This window comes from Furipterus horrens, unplaced genomic scaffold (genome assembly GCF_987537825.1).
Source record: "Furipterus horrens unplaced genomic scaffold, mFurHor1.1.pri manual_scaffold_7, whole genome shotgun sequence".
Taxonomy (NCBI): domain Eukaryota; kingdom Metazoa; phylum Chordata; class Mammalia; order Chiroptera; family Furipteridae; genus Furipterus; species Furipterus horrens.
The window spans coordinates 112,731,117-112,738,919 of record NW_028327177.1 but is presented as its reverse complement, the minus strand read 5'-3'; the positions used below and the strand labels follow the sequence as shown (position 1 = coordinate 112,738,919).

At 42.0% G+C, this 7,803-nt stretch overlaps 1 pseudogene; it reads left to right on the top strand.

Moving 5' to 3' along the window:
* The first annotated feature begins 6,083 nt into the window (after positions 1-6,083).
* On the top strand, positions 6,084-6,904 carry LOC150005073 (small ribosomal subunit protein eS6 pseudogene; annotated as a pseudogene).
* The last annotated feature ends 899 nt before the right edge of the window (positions 6,905-7,803 follow it).

Below are 7,803 nucleotides of genomic sequence, written 5' to 3'. Positions count from 1 at the left end.
AGAAGAAAGGGATGGAAAATGCATAATATAGTAAGAAAGTGGGATTGTATTGTATTGGGTTTATATAGTAATTATATTCTATTATTTAGAGTGATAGGGGGGCTAAACTAGACGCACAAACAAATAAATAACGATTGAAGAGAAAGGATGAGAAGGAGAGGTTATATGCAACACATTAGAGATAAAGTTTGTTTTTCTTTTGGAAGGGAAAATAAAACCAACAAAAAAAGAAGAAAGAAAGAAAGAAAGAGAGAAAAGAAAGAAAAAGGAAAGAAAGAAAAAATAAATAAATAAATAAATAAATAAATAAATAAAAATAAAAAATAAATAAATAAAATCCCAAGAAAAAAGAAGAAAGAAAGAAAGAAGGAAGAGGAAAAAAAAGGTGGAAAAAAAAAAGGGGGGATGTTTTTACTCCGTTTTAGCCTTGGTGTGTCGCCTTCTTTTTCTGCGTCTGCAGCTGGTCTAGTGTGGCAGTTCAGAGGTTCTTGTTTCTTGCAGCACTGGTGTGTGCCGTGGTTGCCGCAATGGTGTGCGCCCGTGGTTGCCGGCACGGCGCGCTCCCTTGCTGCCCGCTGGAGCCAGCTTAGGTGTCCTTACGCGCGCGCCCCTGCGATTGGCGCCTATTGTCCCCGGGTTGAGGTGTTTTTGCACTCGCGTGCTCATGCCCTTAATCCCGCTGAGCTGAGCTCCGGGAGTTGGTCTCTCGGCTCTTAGAGCGGGGCCCTGGACACTTGTGCACAGTGGAAGTGAGTGTCTGTGAGTCGCTGCCGCCCGCTGTTCCCGTGCTGCAGCCGCCCGCCTTCCCTCACCCGTCTGGGTGGGCACGAACAGAGCCTGCGCTAGTGATCTGCTTTCTGGCCTGGGGCCCGGCACCCACTGGAGCTGTCTAGGGGTATCTGTGCACAGTCCTCTGCGTGTTCAGTAGGCCCTCCCTGTGCCCATTGGGGCACTGATCTTATGTCCGTTGGGGAGTGTCCAAGGGACATCTGGACTCACTGCCCCACGCATCTGGGCCAGTGAATGAGAGCACTTCCCTATGCGCGCCCCGGGACCCAAGGGTAGGGTTGGGGAGTGGATGAGCATGCCTCTGCACCTGCGCTCCTCAAGAATGGCCTACCACCCCCAAACTTTCCTCCCCTCTCCACCGTCCACTATAGGAAAGTATAAAGGAGAGTTATGTTCTCACTTGCCCGGGAGCACGCTGTCTCCTGTCCTTCAGCGCCAATGCTACTTGGTCGAGTCCTGTCTCTGCCAGTGGGCAGAGATCCACTCTCCTCCCGACTCCTCTCTGGGGTAGCCTGTGGTCGCCAAAAAGCCTTTGTGTACTTCCAGCTGCAGCTCGGGCAGCCGCCCCAGTCAGGAATCCCGTTTCGTCCCCTTTTCCTCCACTATCCTCACTAAACAGGTTGTTCCCAGATGGATTTTTTCTAATCCAGCAGTGCCTTGGCTCGACTCCTGCCAGTGTCCAGCTGCTCACTGAGATGTTCTGTCTGCAATTAGCCCAAACTGCAGACGGGTTTCGGGAGCCTGAAAACGCAGCCTCCCCTCACTCCTCCGCCATCTTCTTCTTACTGTGGTTTTAATATGCAGTTACTAATTATGTTTAGCATGCTTTTCATGTGCTTCTTTGGTGAACTATCTGTTCCAATCTTTTGTCCATTCTTAAATTGTGTTATTTTCTTTTTATTATTGAATAGTGAGAGTTCTTTATATATTTTGGATATATGTACTTTATCAGATATCAAATATCAGATTCATAAATATTTTCACCCAGTTGATGGCCTTGCCTGTTTATTTTATTGACATTGAGTTTGAAAGAAAAAAATGTTCTTAATGTTGAAGAAGTCTAATTTAGTTTTATGATTCATCCTTTTTGCACTATAACATAACTCAGGCTATAGATATTTTCTCCTGTTTCCTTCTAAAAGTTTTATAGTCTTAGTTCTTACATTTATGTTTCTGATGCATCTTGAATTACTGTTTATATGTTATATGAGTTAAAGGTCAAGATACATTGTTTTGCATACGGCCAGGCAGTGGTTTCAGGACCTTTTATTAAAAAGACTATAATGTGCATTGAATTACCTTGGCACCTTTATTGACAACAAATTGACTATTTACATGGGATTCTTTCTTGACTCTCTTCTGTTTCACTGATCTATATGTCTATCTTAATAGCAATACTCCACTATCTTGATTACTGTAATTTCATAGCAAATTTTGAGATCAAGTAATATAAGTCCTCCTATTGTGTTCTCTTTCAAAATGTTTTGGTTATTCTAGATCCTTTGCCTTTCCATATAAATTCTAGATTCACCTTGTCAATTTCAACAAAAACGTCCTGCTGGCAATTTGACTGGGATTGTGTTGAATCTATAGGTTATTTGGGGGATAATTGACACCTTAACAATATTAGATCCTTTAGTCCATGAAATATTATTATCATGATTTTTATGGTTTTATAACAGAGATGATATATAACTAAACCATTTCCTATTGTTAGGTATTTGAATTGTATTCAGGTTTCAAAGTTTTAATAATGTTTTGTTCATAGTGTATTAAGTGAAAGAAGCAAGGCACAAAACTACATGAAATTTATAATTACAGATGCAAATACACACATATATGTATATGTACATATATACACTCATATATTAAATACACATAGGGACAAAACAGAAAGGAAATAAAACAAATTGAAAATAATATGTTAGAGGGGTATATTACAGCTTATTTATTTTTCCCTTTCTGCTTTCTAAATGTAGTGTGCTATAATATACAACTTGCATGAAAACAAGTGAGTAGCTTCCAGTTGTCTCAGGTAGTAGAGATCAGAGCCTGCATGACCAAAAGGTGGCACCTGATCAGAGTCTGGAAAGATGTAATGCTTTCCAGGTACATGGAAGAAAAAGGAGGAGGGGAAATGCCAGCCCAAAAGAATAGCCTGAACAAAGTGGTATAAATGTGGACAGCATATTCAGCGAACTTGGAATTCTGTATAACTAAAGCAATGTAGATGAAAAGTGGGAGGCTGGGTCAGATCATGAAGGGTCTAGGTTATGAAGTCTCTACATGTAACTACAAGGACTTAGCTTTATCCTATTAAGTACTGAGAACCACTTAAGTGCTTTAAAGCTGGAAAATAAGACTACTAGACTTACACCTTGGAATAATTACTCAGTGAGCAGCAAGGTGGAGAGGCAGGAAAGATTGAATTCCATGGCACAGTGACCAATTAGAGATTCTTGCAGACACATAGACTCAAGATGAGAGGTGCCTGGATTCAGGAAGTGACTGTGGAGATGAAGACATGTGGAAAGACCTCTACCTACTACAAGGCAACTTTTTGAGAAGCTTTCCTTCTCCTAAAATAGACTCCCCCAAGCAGTCAAGGAAGTTGGCAGCCCTGAAGCTGGATCCCTCAGTTGAAGAGATGTTGGAGCCTGGGACTTAAGCATGAGACTGGTGCACCATCATTATGGGGCTACCTCCAAGGAAGGCAGGACCAGAGAAGCAGGATGTCATGGTAACAGATCAGCATACAAAGTGTATGCCGTAGGACCATAATTCTCATTTCTCTGGGTCAGAGCCTCCTTCAATGAATTCACCTGGAAAGAGCCCTTCAAGGTATAGACCATGCAACCTGCAAACATGTACTATTGCTGTATGGACACATCTGGGTAGCTTCCAGGCTAATTGCACAGGGATTTCACCAAATCTCTCACAATAAATGACCTGTTTTCTTAATATGCACTGTCTTGCTTTCTCAAAACTAGATCTTTACTCCCATCGTTCCTTGTTTTCTGATATGCCCTCCCCCTACTCCCTTACCAGCTATAAAAACCCCATCCTCTACATCCCAGCCCAAGTAAAATATTGCCTCATTCCAAAGCTTCCCTCTATCTTCATCTGACCTAATAATGTCACTCCACTATTTAAAACCCTCCAGTAGCAAAAAGCTCTCCCATGATGCTGTTTATCCTCTAACATTGTGTTAACTTTGATGACTTTTCATCATAGCTACTATTTGTGCACAATCTTCCCCTCCTATAGCCTTGATTCCATGAGGACAGAAGCCTCTCATTCTCTTCCCTTCCCCACTTGGTTCTGAATGGGGTTTGGCCCACAGAAGATAATATTAATCAATTAAATGAACAAAAGGCAATTAAATGTATCCAAATAGAAAGCTGCATGGGACACAGTGGATTCATTCCAGGTTCATTCTGAGATGGAATACCCAGAAACCAATATCAGCTATTCCTAGAAGCATAACTTTACAGAATCTCCAAGTTAGAAAGAAACACCAAAGGTCACTGCCTCTAAGCTTGCCCTCCATCCTTCCGTAAGACTACAGTACACATCTTCCTTGGCAATAGCCAGAGGCATAGCAGAAAGAACCATGACCAAGGAAGATAGACTATTCAAGGTGGGAGTATGGAGCAAGTCTCTTTCTCACCCAGGTGGGTAAGTAGGCATTTTATATCTTAGCTCTCAGATTTAGATAAAGAAATAACATTCATTTGTTCAATATGTGCACCTAGAGTATGCTTGGCACTGTTCAAAGTAATAGCAATACATGAGTGAAGAGATGAGTCACCATTCTGAAAAATGGTGTGACCTAGTGAGGAAATAGACACAGTCATATGCCCTAATCAATCTGTTAGTAATCAAAATAAGTAAATAAATTTTCATGACAAAGAAGGCCTCTACCAACACTGCCTGATGAGTCTAGGGGGGGAAATAACATACACACAAGTAAGTACACAGGATGGGTGCCATGCCCCACACAGTTAAAAATCCACCCATAGTTTCTGACTCCCCCAAAACTTAATTACTAACAGCCTACTGTAGACTAGAAGCCTTACTGGCAATATAAACAGTTGATTAACACATATTTTGTGTTATATGTATTAGAAATTGTATTCTTGCAATAAAGTAAGCGAGAGAAAAGAAATGCTATTAAGAAAAGAATCAGGAAGAAAAAAAAAACACTTACAGTATTTATTTTTTTAATCCACATATATGTGAACCTGCACAGTTTAAACCTGTGTTGTTCAAAGGTCAATTGTACAAGGCAATTTTCTAGGTGCTAAAATTGTTATGTGTCAAAAAGCTGTGGAGGTCTGGGGATGGAGTATGGCCAAGTCTATCAAAAAATGGTGAAGAGAAGTAATTGCTGAGCTGAGTCCTATGGGATTAGGAGGTAAAATTAGATGAAGGGAGTAACATTTTCTCAAGTGTAAAAGATAAAGATTCAGTTAGGCTGGAGTATAGAGTACAGGTTGAAACAAGCAAAAATAAGACAAGATATAGAAGTTGTTACCAAATTGGCTTTGAAAATCATGCCAAGTTTGGACTTGGTCCTGATGGCAGTGGCAGTCTTTGAAGTATTTAAACTGACACTAAGGAGATTTGTAGAAGATCATCCAACATTAGAGGTGGAAGTGACTAAAGTCAAATAGTCACAGAGGCATGAAAGTTGGTCCAAGGCTTAGCTCTCAGCCAGGTGTAAAGTAGGTTGACCTGCACTGAGTCTGGAACAACAGACTGTATTTAAGAAACACAGGCAAAGAAGATTTGACAGAGTTCATGACCTACTGGTATATGGATAATGGAAGAGGAAATAGGGTGACTGAAAGTTTGTGCCTTGAATAACAAGTTAAATAGTGGTCTTGTTCACAGACACAGGAAAAACTAAGGGCAAGAAAGTTGTGAGGAAAAGAGTGAGTTAGGTTTTAACCTTGGTAGGTGTGAGGTGCTGCCATTTGACTAGGGATAGATCTAGGAGCCATCAGTGCATAGGTGGCTGACCTGAGCTCACCACCTCCCTATATTCTATGCCCACCCCACCACTTATTCTCACTCCCAGCCCACTTTTCTCATGTCTTGTTAATGCATCTTGGAATTATCTAGGCATGCAGAGAACATACCATCCATCCATTCCCCCTCTTCTAACCTCTACTCTCCTCAGTCTCATTGTGGTGGGCAAGATAATAGACCCCCAAAGATGTCCCAATCCCTGGCATGTGTAAATATATTACTGTACGTTTAAATTTTAAAAAGACACTCCACGAAAACGGAAGTTGGGCCTCTTTTTCGTGGCGCCTTGGAGGCATTCGGGTGCCTCAGGATGAAGCTGAACATCTCTTTCCCAGCCACTGGCTGCCAGAAACTCATTGAAGTGGACGATGAACGCAAACTTCGGACCTTTTATGAGAAGCGTATGGCCACAGAAGTTGCCGCTGACGCTCTGGGTGAAGAATGGAAGGGTTATGTGGTTCGAATCAGTGGTGGGAACGACAAACAAGGTTTCCCCATGAAGCAGGCGGTCCTGACCCACGGCCACATCTGCCTGCTGCTGAGCAAGGGCCATTCCTGTTACAGACCCAGGAGGACTGGAGAGCGAAAGCGCAAATCTGTTCGGGGTTGCATTGTGGACGCCAACCTCAGCGTCCTCAACTTGGTCATTGTGAAAAAAGGGGAGACAGATATTCCTGGTCTCACTGATACTACTGTGCCTCGGCACCTGGGGCCCAAAAGAGCCAGCAGGATCCGCAAGCTTTTCAACCTCTCTAAAGAAGACGATGTCCGCCAGTATGTTGTGAGAAAGCCCCTGAACAAAGAAGGTAAGAAACCTAGGACTAAAGCACCTAAGATTCAGCGACTCGTTACTCCACGTGTCCTGCAACACAAACGTCGGCGCATTGCTCTGAAGAAACAACGTACTAAGAAAAATAAGGAAGAGGCTGTGGAATATGCTAAACTTTTGGCTAAGAGGATGAAGGAGGCCAAAGAAAAACGCCAGGAACAGATTGCCAAGAGACGCAGGCTGTCCTCTCTGAGAGCTTCTACTTCTAAGTCTGAGTCCAGTCAAAAATGAGGTTTTCTAAGAATAACAAATAAATAAGAACTAACATTAAAAAAAAAAAAAAAAAAAAGACACTCCACAATGTTATTGAGAACCTTGAGATGGGAGATTATCATACATTAGCCAGGTGAGTCCAACCCAATCACATTAGTTCTTAAAAGCATAGAACTTTTCCAGGCTGCAGCAAACCAAATGGAAGGCTGTGTGAGAAGGACTTAGTCTGCCATTGCTGGCTTGGAAGATGGCAGAGGGGCCATGAGCCAAAGAATGCAGATAGGTTGTAGAAGCAAGAGAGCAGATTCTCTCCTAGAGCATCCAGAAAAGACTGCAGCCACTGAGGTTCTGATCATTTGTTATAGCAGCAACAGTCACCAAAACCTACTGCCTTCATTTCAGGGACATTTCCAAATTTACTTCTCTGCTGGAAACTACTCACAACTTTTCAGAAAGAGTCCCCTTTTAATATCAACAGTTCTGGCATTGACAGAGGGCCAAGGACTCTATAATAAAAGCAATTCATGTCATGGAACTGGATGAGATAACCTGGTGAAAGTGTAGAAATGGAGGTGAAAGGGAGCCCTGGGAAAGAAGGAGACAAGCCAGTAAATGAGAGTAGGAGAAGGAAGGAGAGAAAGGAAAAACAGAGATAGAATAATGTCAGCAAAACAGCAGAGGACAGCATTTAAGTGGTAGGTGTTGGTCAGAGTGTTAAATGATACAGAGAAGAGAGAATAGGATTTGACAACAAGCAAGTCATAATGGTCTTCAAAGGAAGCATCTCAGTGAAGAGATAAGGCAAAAGCCAGAATGCAGAGTGTTGGAGCAATGCTAGAGAAAGAATTAAGAAGTAAATAAGCTGTGGGCAGCCCTTTAGAAGAGATTATGTATTATTCATCTTTATATTCATAATACTCAGTACAATGCCTGGAACA